The sequence below is a fragment of the Vanacampus margaritifer genome, chromosome 2, assembly GCF_051991255.1.
Source record: "Vanacampus margaritifer isolate UIUO_Vmar chromosome 2, RoL_Vmar_1.0, whole genome shotgun sequence".
Taxonomy (NCBI): Eukaryota; Metazoa; Chordata; class Actinopteri; order Syngnathiformes; family Syngnathidae; genus Vanacampus; species Vanacampus margaritifer.
In genome coordinates, this window is record NC_135433.1 from 5,771,056 (window position 1) to 5,784,784 (window position 13,729).

General features: G+C 46.4%; 2 long non-coding RNA genes across 2 annotated transcripts in view; one reads left to right on the forward strand and one right to left on the reverse strand.

The window, feature by feature from the left end:
- LOC144043440 (uncharacterized) overlaps nt 1-13,729 on the reverse strand; it is a 90,508-nt gene that overhangs the window by 62,420 nt on the left and 14,359 nt on the right. The gene's annotated exons all lie outside the window — the stretch shown is intronic.
- On the forward strand, nt 92-12,822 carry LOC144044099 (uncharacterized). The gene is made up of 6 exons (XR_013291193.1): nt 92-174; nt 3,253-3,276; nt 3,833-3,853; nt 4,002-4,031; nt 4,280-4,294; nt 12,808-12,822. It is a non-coding gene; the product is annotated as an uncharacterized LOC144044099 (long non-coding RNA).

The following is a 13,729-nucleotide window of genomic DNA, read 5'->3' on the forward strand; positions in this document are numbered from 1 at the left end:
ATCAACGGGCGTGCCTACTGAGATGTTAACAAATTCGTACAAAACAAAACAACGACAAATACGAAGTCATTTATGAAGGTGTCTTCCCTGTGAGACGTTGAGAGAGGCTACATTCAGTGATGGATCAGTTTGTTTGGTACTTCTTTCTTTTGATGTCTATGCGTCTGATTAAGGGTGAGTCCTTGTTACATTTCTTATTTAAAGGCCTGAATTATTTGTAATGAGTTGTAGGTCGAATTCATATTTAACACTAACATAAACTTTGTGTAATACTGATGTAAAAAAAAAAAAAAAAAAAAAAAAAAGCAGTATTTACCACCCTCTTTGCATGTTGCACGTAGCATGTAGGCATTGTTGGGTGTAAAACGTTCACTGATATTCTAGTAAAGTGAAAGTGAAAGGTTTTGACGTTAACTTGACCTAAATTGACAAAAAACAAGCTGTTGCTACACTTTAAAGGTTCATGCTACTATTCCTTTAAAAGGGGAACCATTTTTTATCTCTTTTATTCATATATTATGTATATATAAGCACACATGCACGCGCACACACTATGCAATTTTAATTATGGGGACGTAGTTCAGACATGAACTATGAGAGAGTTTCATCCTGACAAAGACATGTTCATATGTACTGCAAAATCAAAGTGTTAATTATGTCAATATTTAAAAATACTTATTTTTTATATTATGTGCCCTTTATCCAGAATGTTTTTTTTTTCTTGTTTAAATAATATTGAAATGAGAATTGTTAAGGAGAACGTGTCAGTATTTAGGACTAGGGATGTTCATAACAATTTTTTTAGACCGAGTGCCGACAACATTAGTACTTATATGATGCATAAAATTTCCACAAAAAAAAACAATGGCAGATCATTTTAAAAAATACCTATATATCCCAATTACAGCAAATTTCCTTAAAATTGCTTGAAATTATTTATTTATTTTCAAATTGCTCATAAAAGTCATTTTGCATGGAGCACACAATAAAATGAATTTTCAAAAAATAGATCAATAAAATGAAACAGTGTCCCAATCAAAATATGTGGTTGTCCAACTTCCTTTTAACTCTTTCACTGCCAGACGTTTTCAGAAACGGGTTGTCGCCAGTGCCAGCCGATTTAAGCATTTTGAGTGATCTTTCAAGGTCCACAGAAAATGTTGTGTTTGGACTATGGAAACACACATACTACCAAATGAACAATTGGACTCTCAGCTTTCATCAGAAAAAAAAAGTTTGTTTCTACCTTATTCCGTTCTTCAGTAATCAACAATAGAAAATGGTTACTTTCACCGAAATTCTCTGTTTTGAAACAAAAAATGGAGAAAAAGAGCTTTTTGTGAAACGATGTTATTTCATGCACTCTAGTGAATTCTACACTTCTTTTTGTCCATGAATGATGCCACAAACACCTAAATAGTGCTTTACTTCTGTAAAACGCTTTCACCAACAATGAAAAAGTGTTTATTGATTGCAAAATACGTTTATTTCCATTCAACAGTGTAACAATTTGACAAAACAATTTCGCAAACTATTTACAAATGTGTGCAACTGTGGTACTACTTACAATTATGTGGATGTTTCAAATACAGTTTTTCCTTTTGTTTGTTTGTTGTTTTTTGTTTTTTTTGTAACGCTCTCCTGCGTGCAAGGAGACGCCAGGACTCGCACAACAGTTTACTTTCACTTTCACATTGGTCCGTTTTGCGTGCAAACGTTACACTTTCTTGACGGCCTTTTTTTCCGGGGAATAAAAAGCAAGTAGCAGACTGTACACACTTCCTCCGATGAATATGCATTGGACTCGGGGCACTCTCCGTCGTCCGATCGAACGTCCGCCTGTGCGCGCTCGGTTGCGCTCCGCGTTACGACACCGTCATAGCCGCCGCGTCAGCGGTTCCAATTTCGCCGTCAAGCTCGGATTCACCTTCATCATCATCGATGATGATCATCGTCGTCATCAATGTACTATTTTAGCGTTGGTCGATGCCTTTTGTCTTGTAAGTGTAGAGCTGCTTGCAAACGCTCGCCATTGCCCGTTCCCTCCTCCATCTAGCTCCATCTAACGTCTTCTACTGCCGCGTCAATGCTTCCCAACCACGGAGTCACCACCCTCATCTTCATCATCGATGATGATCATCGTCGTCAACAATGTGCTCTTTCAGCGATGCTTTTGGTCTTTGAAAAAAACGGCTCGGGCGTGAGCTCCTCGCGACCGGCCGCCATTTTTCCTTTGTCTTCCATTCTCATCTCCTGCTTGACACTCTAGCTCCGCCTCTACTGACGCCTACCCGATCTTGTCAAAAGAGAGTCATCGCTGCCCTCTAGGGGCCAAAAATAGTCATTAGGCACAACAGACAGGCTGGAAACTTTCACCAGACATGCGGAAGGGTTTCCTCTACCCGTTTCAAAAAAAAAAATAAAATCATTGGATGACGTCTTTTGACGTCATTGGCAGTGCTCCGTAGGTTTTTACTTGACGTCTTTAAACGTCAGTGGCAGTGAAAGAGTTAAGGAATGCAGTGAATTCAATACAATAGTGTTTCAAGTAATTTAGTAATATCTACCATGTTAAGAATTCCTCAATCTGTTTAGTGTGATGTTTAAGCAGCATGGTCACGGTGACGAAACGAAATGGTAAATTTCAATAAAAACGTTGATAATGCAAGCCAAAATGTCAAAGGGAAGTTAAGCCAGCGTTCACGCCACCATGCAGGCAGACTTCAAAGTAAAATCCACCAAGGCTATTGCATTGGTGTCAATGTATTATTTGGTCATCTTATTTTGAAGTTTGCCTTAGTGTAGGCGGTATGTGTTTGCGGCTTCCCTGACATGTCTGAATGACGGCGCTGTGCCAGCCCAGCTCGCACACATACACACACCGAGACGGAATATAATCGTTAACATACATATTCATCTTTTTGTTTTTGTGGAGGAAGCAAGTCTTTTCAAGTCATAGGGCTCAAGTCCATGTGAAGTCACAAGTCATTGTTGGTAAAGTCAAAGACGGGTTGCAAGTCTTTTAACATTTTGTCAAGTCGAGTCTCAAGTCGTCAAATTCATGACTCAAGTCCAAGTCACATGATTCGAGTCCACATCTCTGCAATTAACTAGTTATTGCTGCAGTCGCTCCTAATTGGGGGGAAAAAACATGAATAAATGCTGCCTATTAATGTTTGTGATCTGATTTTTTGAGTCATCCTGTAAAAACACGTAAGATAAATTAATACTTTTCTCTTTCATTTTTTCCAGCGCAAGTCACCACAGATGAACTAGGTAACATCCACTGCCACATCCATGTAATCTATGCATTTACAGCGTCACTGAGAATCTGAAGATTATATCAGTGTATTTCAAGTATTTATGTTTCAGAAAATGAAAACTATCTAAAGTCAAGACAAAATTTGGGGAAATTAGGAAAATGTATTTTAATGCAAAGTCAAAACTGTGAAAAGTATATTAACTTCTGCACTGACTACTTCAATAATTAGTTGCTTTATTTTATTTCAATTATCATTGCTTGGTAAACTCATAAACCTACAACATACTGCACACGTTGTATACCAGTATTCAACTCAGACTTTCAAGGCTTCAGAGTTATTCAGAGTTATGTAACAAATGTTAAGCTCTGCTATAATACTTTATTAAACTTTGTTTCACCGAATGTCAAAAGCATTCATGAAGTAAATACCTCCCACACCTGTACTTCACACATTATACACCATAACCGTCGGGAAAATGGAACCACCCAAATATATTCAAACAATATTTACCAAAAGCCAAGTTAATAAGTAATAACATGTTTTTTCTTTGTATTTTGTAAACCTGCCAGTCCAGTCCGAGATGACAACAGGTAGCCTCCTACACTTGTCCGTCACAAATTGTACACCGGAATAAATGGGACGATGTAACCACCCAAATATCTTCAAACAATATTTACAAGAAGCCAAGTTAATCAGTAATAATATGTCCCCCCACCCCCAACTTTTCTTGTTATTTAGTAAATCTGTCAGCCCAGACCGATGGATCAGGTAACCTCCCACACCTGCACTTCACACATTGTACACCAGAACAATCCCATAGCCACAGTTGTTTGAACTTTTTTTTTTTAATTTTCAATAAATGCCAAAGTCCCAAGGTAATAATAATCATGAATAAAAATGGATACATTAGCCACAGTCGCGTCAACTTGTTTCGCTAAATGCATGAATATGTTAATACTGTACATTCAGAAATTAAAACGGAATAAATAATGGTTTTCTATTTTATTACTTTTCAGCTACCGACAGCCCAGGTAACCTCTCACACCCTGCCCAAATCCCGCAAGCTACGCAATGCCTTGTTTTTTCCAATTCACACAAGTGCTATTAATGACATACTCCCAAAAATGGCAAAGGCTAAAATATTCACAGTCTGTGATGTGAAACACGAGTTCTGGCATGTCAAGTTAGCGGACCAGTCAAGCTACCTCACCACATTTGCCACCCCATTTGGTCGGTACCGTTGGTTGAGAATACCGATGAGAATAAGCCCCGCACATGAAGTTTTCCAGAGAAGACTCATGCAGGCACTGGAGGGGATACCTGGAATATACATCATTGCAGATGATGTGTTGGTCACAGGTGAAGGAGCATCGCTGGAAGAGGCGAGTAATGACCACCACGACAAACTCAGGTGCTTCCTAAACAGATGCAGGGAGCGGAACATCAAACTGAACTTTGACAAGATAAAACTACGACGGCAGGAAGTGCCATACATTGGACATCTGTTGACAGCTGATGGACTGCGTGTGGATCCAGAGAAGGTGCATGCAATCCGAGATATGCCAAGGCCAACAGATGTTAAAGCAGTACAGAGACTGATTGGCATGATAAACTACCTGTCGAAGTTTTATGACCACCTGTCTGATGACTAAAATTTTGAGACAACTTACACACAAAGAGAATGTACGGGAATGGACTGAGATACAGGAAGAAGTGTTCAACAGAATAAAATGGCAAGATTGCTATTATACCGGTTTTGAAGTACTACAACCAGTACTACAATGTGACGCATTGGAAACGGGTCTGGGTGCTGCTCTCACACAGCAAGGTAGGCCTGTAGCATATGGGAGCAGGGCACTTACACAGACAGAAAGAGGCTCTGCCCAAATAGAAAAATAATGCTTAGCTATTGTGTTTGGGATAAAGAAATTTCACCAATACACGTATGGCAGGCAGGTAACTGTACAGAGCAACCACAAACCACTAGAAAATATACACAAGAAGCCTCTTCTGAGTGCCCCAAAGAGGCTACAGAGGATGTTACTCAGATTACAGCAATATGACATGAAGGTGACCTATGAACCAGGCCGAGATATGTTGCTGGCAGACACACTGAGCAAGGCATATCTGCCAGAGGACACTAAAGCGCACATAGAGACTGTGATAGAGTCTGTGAATATGGTGCACTATTTACCTATTTCAGCTGAGAGGCTGCGCTCCATTAGGAAGGCTACGACAGAGGATGGGAAGCTGCAGCAAGTGATAGGGATGATTCTATTTGGGTGGTGTTGAAGAAAAATGATCTTTTTCTTCGCATGTTCGTTTTCTTTCGGGTAGTGAGAATGTTGGTTATCCGAATGCAGGCTGGAGATCGATGAACAGTCACTTCGAAGCTTTTATTTCTACAGAATATTCAGGGCACAAGCGAGTTCCCAGACAATGGTGGCAGCCTCTTGCAAGTGCCCGATTACAGACACTTACAACCTTCTTATACTATCTTGAAGGGCGGTACCACAAAGCCCCCACGAAACAGCCCACCTGGAGTTCACCGGACATGAGATAAGACTTTAAAAACATCATTGATTACAGACACTTCAACCACAGACAATGGCCCATTGTTGTGGAAATAGATGAGGTCCCAGTCATGACGATAAGACTTTAAAAACATCATGGATTACAGACACTTGTCAGAAATTGCGATAACACTCACAAAGCTTTACTGAAGAAATAAGGAAAATTAAATCAGTTATGACTAAATCTGGGCAGAAGACCCTCTTCAATGGCCACAAAGCAAAAAAGACATTCCAATAAATATTCAACACTATTACTCATTTCAAGAGGAACTGAGCCACCAAGATGGTAGAGTGTTCAGAGGAGAGAGAGCAGTGATACCACAGTCGCTCACAGCAGACAATACAAACCGTGTACACTCTTCTCATCTAGGAGTTGAAAATTGTCTTTAGAGGGCAAAGGCGTGTGTGTACTGGCAGGGAATAAATGAGTACATGAAGACCTTCATCTCCAAGTGTGACATCTGCCGGTCAGTGGACCCCAAGCAGCAAAAAGATACGCTAGTTCCCCATGATGTAGCTTGCAGGCCCTGGGCCAAAATAGGAACAGACCTGTTTTCATTTCACAACAAGGACTACTTAATAACTGGGGACTACTATTCCAACTTTTGGGTAGTGGATTATTTGCCTGACACTACGAGAAGCACAGTAATTAGGAAGTTGAAGGCCTACTTTGCAAGGCAGGGCATACCGGATGTAGTCATATCTGATAATGGACCACAATATACCTCCAAAGAGTTTCAGCTGTTCAGTAAAAGATGGGAGTTTGAACACAGGACATCTTCGCCGAGATATGCCCAAAGCAATGGGAAGGCCGAGTATGCTGTGAAAACTGCTAAAAAGCTGATGTTGAAAGCTGCAGGACAAGACGCTTACTCGGCTATATTGGACCACCGGAACACTCCAAGCCAGGGCTTGGGCACAAGCCCGGCACATAGACTTCTGAGTAGGAGAAGGAGGACCCTTCTTCCTACCAGGAACATATTACTGGAGCCGGAGGTGACCAGCAATGCACAAGGCTTGTTGAAGAACAGGCAGAGACAGGAGAAATATTACAATCGCACAGCGATGGATATGGACATTCTGGAAAAGGGGGCCACTGAGAGTTCAGCCGTTTCAACCACAAGGAGTGTGGAGTGTGAAGTCACAAGTCATTGTTGGTAAAGTCAAAGTCGGGTTGCAAGTGTTTTAACATTTTGTCAAGTCGAGTCTCAAGTCGTCAAATTCATGACTCAAGTCCAAGTCACATGATTCAGTATTTATGTTTCAGAAAATGAAAACTATCTAAAGTCAAGACAAAATAAGGAGAAATTAGGAAAATGCATTTTAATGCAAAGTCAAAACTGTGAAACGTATATTAATTTCTGCACTGAATGCTTCAATAATTAGTTGCTTTATTTTATTTCAATTATCATTGCTTGGTAAACTCATAAACCTACAACATACTGCACAGGTTGTATACCAGTATTCAACTCAGACTTTCAAGGTTTCAGAGTTATTCAGAGATATGTAACAAATGTTAAGCTCTGCTATAATACTTTATTAAACTTTGTTTCACCAACTGTCAAAAGCATTCATAAAGTAAATACCTCCCACACCTGTACTTCACACATTATACACCATAACCGTCGGGAAAATGGAACCACCCAAATATATTCAAACAATATTTACAAAACGCCAAGTTAATACTGTAAGTAATTGTCACGGCTTGAGAAGGGCGGACCCAGATGCAGTGAGGAAGGCGAGCCACGGCAGGGATGCGGATAACTTTGATTTAATGTGGCGATAAACGCAAACACAAAATCACGCACACAGGCGGACAAAAATAAACACAAACTCACGCACACAGGCGGATAGCAAACAAACTCAAAATCACGCACACAGGCGGACGAAAACAAACACAAACTCACGCGCACAGGCGGATCACAAACAAAACTCAAAAGCACGCACAGTGGCGGCAAAAAGGTAAGACGTGGGCAGCAGGAGAAAACTTGTAAGACGAGTAGTCAGGTCAAGAGAGCGGCGTCTCGGGATAGATCACCCGACACTCCTTGCTGTGTCCATCAGGCTTTTATTGAGGTCTGATTGCATGATGGGCAGCAGGTGTGTATGGTGGGTGGAGCCCACCAGCTGACCCAAATCATGACAGTACCCCCCCCTTAACGACGCCCCTAGGCGGACCACCCGGCGCCGATGGGTGTGCTAAATGGAAATCCCGAACGAGGGACTGGTCCAATATCCAGGAGCGGGGAACCCACTGGCGGTCCTCGGGTCCGTACCCCTCCCAATCGACCAGATACTGAAACCCTCTGCCCCGCTTTCGAGATTCCAGAATGTCCCTTACTGTGTACACCGGCTGCCCCCCCACGACCCGGGGAGGCGGCGGGGGCGCGGTCGGCGGGCACAAGGGGCTGGCAGAGACAGGCTTAAGCAGGGACGTGTGGAACACTGGGTGTACCTTGAGAGTAGGGGGCAGGTTGAGCCGGACCGCTACCGGGTTGACCATAGCGTTGACCTCAAACGGGCCGATGAACCGCGGCCCCAGCTTCCTTGAACTCCCCGCCAACTGTAGGTCCCTAGTTGAGAGCCACACCTTCTGACCCGGTCGGTAGAGCGGTGCCGGAACCCGGTGCCTGTCCGCGAGCCGCTTGTTGCGGTCCGAGGTGCGGCACAGGGCCTTCCTAGTGTCTTGCCAAACCCTGCAAGCCCGGCGGAGGTGGGTCTGGACTGAGGGAATGGCAACACCGCCCTCCTGGGAAGGAAACAAGGGGGGTTGATAGCCACAGGCCGCGTTGAACGGGGACAGGCCTGTGGCCGAGCACTCGAGAGTGTTGTGGGCGTATTCGACCCAAGGGAGGTGGGACGCCCACGAGGAAGGGTGCTGATGGCACACACATCGAAGTGCTGCCTCCAAATCCTGGTTGGCACGCTCCGTCTGCCCATTGGATTGGGGGTGGTAGCCCGACGACAGGCTAGCCGTAGCCCCCAAGGACTTGCAAAAGGCCTTCCAAACCCGGGACACGAACTGGGGCCCCCTGTCGGAGACGAGGTCCGCTGGAATCCCGTGGATCCTGAAAACGTCTTTTATCAGGATATCCGCCGTTTGTAGCGAGGTGGGCAATTTGGGCAGGGCGATAAAGTGGGCCATCTTTGAAAACCGGTCCACCACCGTCAGGATTACCGACCGCCCGTTGGAAGTAGGTAGTCCAGTAATGAAATCCAGGGCCACATGCGACCAAGGACGGTGGGGAATGGGCAGGGGTCGGAGCTGGCCGGATGGCTTCAGGCGGGAGGACTTATTACGGGCACACACCGTGCAGGACGTGACATAGTCCTGGACGTCCTTGCGCAGCCCAGGCCACCAAAATCTCTGTGCTACCAAGGACAGCGTGCGACCCACCCCAGGGTGACATGCTACCTTCGACGCATGCCCCCACTGCAGCACTTCCTGCCGAAGGTGTGTGGGCACGAACAACTTGTCTTCACGGCACGCGACCGGGGTCTGCGTGTCGTCCGCTGCATCCGCCACCTTCCGCTCCACTTCCCACCGGAGGGCTCCCAATACTCTGTCCTCCGGGACAATGGTTTCGGGTGGAGACCCCTCGGCAGCTGGACTGTGTATTCGGGACAAGGCGTCCGGCTTGGTGTTCCGGGCTCCTGGTCGATAGGTGATGGTGTAATTAAATCTGGTTAGGAACAGAGCCCAGCGTGCCTGGCGGGGATTCAGCCTTCGGGCGGACCGGAGGTACGCCAAGTTTTTGTGGTCAGAAAAAATCTGGAAAGGTTCCGCCGCGCCCTCCAGCCAGTGCCGCCACTCCTGCAACGCAAGGATAACGGCCAGCAGCTCCCGGTTGCCGACGTCGTAGTTGCGCTCAGCCTGGTTGAGCCGGCGCGAGAAGAAGGCGCATGGGTGTAGCCTCTGGTCCTCCGGTGACCGTTGGGATAACACTGCCCCCACTCCTGTCTCTGAAGTGTCGACCTCGACGATAAAGGGAAGAGTCTCATCGGGGTGTGTCAACACCGGGGAACGCGAAAATAATACTTTTAAATTGACGAATGCGGCCTCTGCCTGTTGGGTCCAAACAAACGGAATTTTGGTGGATGTCAGTCTTGTTAGTGGTTCCGCTTTTAAGCTGTAGTTGCGAACGAATCGACGGTAGAAGTTTGCGAATCCAAGGAACCTCTGTAGGTGTTTCCTGGATGTGGGAGTGGGCCACTCGACCACGGCCTGGATCTTCGTTGGGTCGGCTCTCAATCGACCCTTCTCCACAATGTAGCCGAGGAATTGGACTGAACTGGCGTGAAACTCACATTTTTCGGCTTTTACATACAGCCGGTTTTCCAGCAGTCGTTCCAGGACCAGCCGAACATGTTGTCGATGTTCGGTTTGATTTCTTGAAAAAATCAAAATGTCGTCCAGGTAAAAAAAACAAAAATGATTGAGCATGTCGCGCAGAACGTCATTAATGAATCCCTGGAACACGGCGGGAGCGTTTGAGAGGCCAAACGGCATCACCAAGTACTCAAAATGCCCAATAGGTGTTTTAAATGCTGTCTTCCACTCATCGCCCTCCCTTATCCTCACTAGATGGTAGGCACTGCGAAGGTCCAGTTTGGTGAATACCGTGGCTGAATGTAAGGGAGCAAACGCTGAGTCCATTAGCGGCAACGGATATTTGTTCTTGATAGTTATGTCGTTCAGACCACGGAAATCGATGCACGGGCGTAGGGTCTTGTCTTTCTTTTCCACGAAGAAGAACCCAGCCCCTAGCGGTGACTTGGAAGGCCGAATCAGTCCGGCCGCCAGGGATGTGGTGAGGTACTCCGTGAGGGCTTGACGTTCCGGCTTGGCGATCTGATATAGGCGTGTACCAGGCAGCGGTGCCCCAGGAACCAGTTCTATTGCGCAGTCATAAGGTCGATGTGGAGGGAGAGACATGGCCCGGTCCTTGCTAAACACCTCCCGCAAGTCGTGGTATTCTGCCGGTACCTCATCCAGGTTAATCTCCTCTAACGTGGCTTTGGCTGGGCCACGGTGATCATCCACTGCTGACTGCAGGCAATGCGAGTGACAGAAAACACTCCATCTCTCCACCCTGGGAATGGCCCAGTTAATGTCCGGGTTATGCCTGGCCAGCCAAGTCAGGCCCAGGACCACTGGGGCCGACCGGGACGGCATAATGAGGAACTGAACGGTTTCCACGTGGTTCCCCGAAAGACGCATCTGTAGGCTCTCCGTTCGGTGTGAAATCACACCCAGGGTGCGCCCGTCGAGGTCGCGCATCTCCTTGGCTCTCTTGAGTTCAACCACCGGGCATTTCAGGATGTCCACCATCCTCGGGTCAATAATGCATTCATCCGACCCTGAATCCACCAGAGCCGTCATCCTAGCGTTTACCCCCCCCATGTCATCTCTCCTGAGACTAGTAGTCTCCTTGGGTTACGTTGGAATGGGATGGTTGGGGCTGGAACAGGTGCGACGTGCCTGTGTCTCTCAGGCCGCCTCCCACACTTGGCCGCTAGGTGTCTCCACCGGTCCGTGTGCTCCGTTGCCGAGAGCCGCTCTCCTCCCAGCTGCAAAGGCTCCGCGCCATCTCTGGCAGGCGCGCGTCGCCATGAAGCGTTGGGAGGCGGGGCGTCGACGAAGCGCCCCGCGGACGTGGCCGAGACCGGCTGAGCAGACGTCTCCGTTGCCTCCGGTCGTCGCTCCTCCTCCTCCCGTTCCCGCCGTCGCTCCCGCAACCGGTTATCCAACCGGATGGCCAAGCCGATGAGCTCCTCCAGCGTGGACGTCTCGTCCCGTGCCGCCAGCTCATCCTTAATCCGCGGGTTTAGTCCCTGCCGGAAAATTCCGCACAGCGCCGCGTCGCAGTAACCACTCTCGGCGGCCAAAACCCGGAAAGAGATGGAGAATTCCGCCACGGAGGAGCCGGCTTGCTGGAGGTCCAGTAAGCGGCTGCCTGCTTCTTTCCCTCTTACTGGGTGGTCGAAGACATTACGGAATTCAGTCAGGAAGGCAGGAACTGAGGCTCGGAGCTCCGGGTTGGTTTTGCTGGCCGCCATCGCCCATAATGCTGCCTGGCCGGAAAGCAAGCTCATAATAAAAGCAACTCTGGAGCCGTCGTCCGGGAAGGTGTACGGCTGTTGGTCGAGGACCAGGCTACACTGATGAAGGAACTGGTCACACCCACCAATCTCGCCAGCGTAGCGGGGGGGATGCGGAATATTGGGTTCCCGGAAGACAAGATTGCCTGCTGATTGGGAAGTGGAGAAAACAGGAGACGCTCTGGCAGGTCGTGAGTCTTCCGCGGCCGTGGATTCCGGTCTCCGCTCCATCTTTAAGGTGAGCAATCCAATCTGTGCAGTTAGTGCCGACATCACCTCCTTTAGATCCTGGAAGTATTGCTCGTGCCGGCCGAGCAAGTGTCCATGGCTGGCCAGGACCTGGCGCGGGCTGTTGGGATCTGCGGGGTCCATAGTTGGTCGGGTGATTCTGTCACGGCTTGAGAAGGGCGGACCCAGATGCAGTGAGGAAGGCGAGCCACGGCAGGGATGCGGATAACTTTGATTTAATGTGGCGATAAACGCAAACACAAAATCACGCACACAGGCGGACAAAAATAAACACAAACTCACGCACACAGGCGGATAGCAAACAAACTCAAAATCACGCACACAGGCGGACGAAAACAAACAAACTCACGCGCACAGGCGGATCACAAACAAAACTCAAAAGCACGCACAGTGGCGGCAAAAAGGTAAGACGTGGGCAGCAGGAGAAAACTTGTAAGACGAGTAGTCAGGTCAAGAGAGCGGCGTCTCGGGATAGATCACCCGACACTCCTTGCTGTGTCCATCAGGCTTTTATTGAGGTCTGATTGCATGATGGGCAGCAGGTGTGTATGGTGGGTGGAGCCCACCAGCTGACCCAAATCATGACAGTAATAACATGTTTTTTCGTTTATATTTTGTAGATCTGCCAGTCCAGTCCGAGATGACAACAGGTAACCTCCCAAACTTGTCCTTCACACATTGTACACCATAACAGTCGGAAAATGGAACCACCCAAATATATTCAAACAATATTTACAAAACGCCAAGTTAATAAGTAATAACATGTTTTTTCTTTTATATTTTGTAGATCTGCCAGTCCAGTCCGAGATGGCAACAGGTAACCTCCCATACTTGTCCTTCACACATTGTACACCGGAATAAATGGGACGATGGAACCACCCAAATATCTTCAAACAATATTTACAAAATGCCAAGTAAATAAGTAATAACATGTTTTTTCTTTATATTTTGTAGATCTGCCAGTCCAGTCCGAGATGACAACAGGTAACCTCCCACACTTGTCCTTCACACATTGTACACCATAACAGTCGGAAAATGGAACCACCCAAATATATTCAAACAATATTTACAAAATGCCAAGTTAATAAGTAATAACATGTTTTTTCTTTTATATTTTGTAGATCTGCCAGTCCAGTCCGAGATGGCAACAGGTAACCTCCCACACTTGTTCTTCACACATTATACACCATAACAGTCGGAAAATGGAACCACTCAAATATATTCAAACAATATTTACAAAACGCCAAGTTAATAAGTAATAACATGTTTTTTCTTTTATATTTTGTAGATCTGCCAGTCCAGTCCGAGATGGCAACAGGTAACCTCCCACACTTGTCCTTCACACATTGTACACCGGAATAAATGGGACGATGGAACCACCCAAATATCTTCAAACAATATTTACAAAATGCCAAGTAAATAAGTAATAACGTGTTTTTTCTTTATATTTTGTAGATCTGCCAGTCCAGTCCGAGATGACAACAGGTAACCTCCCACACTTGTCCTTCACACATTGTACACCATAACAGTCGGAAAATGGAA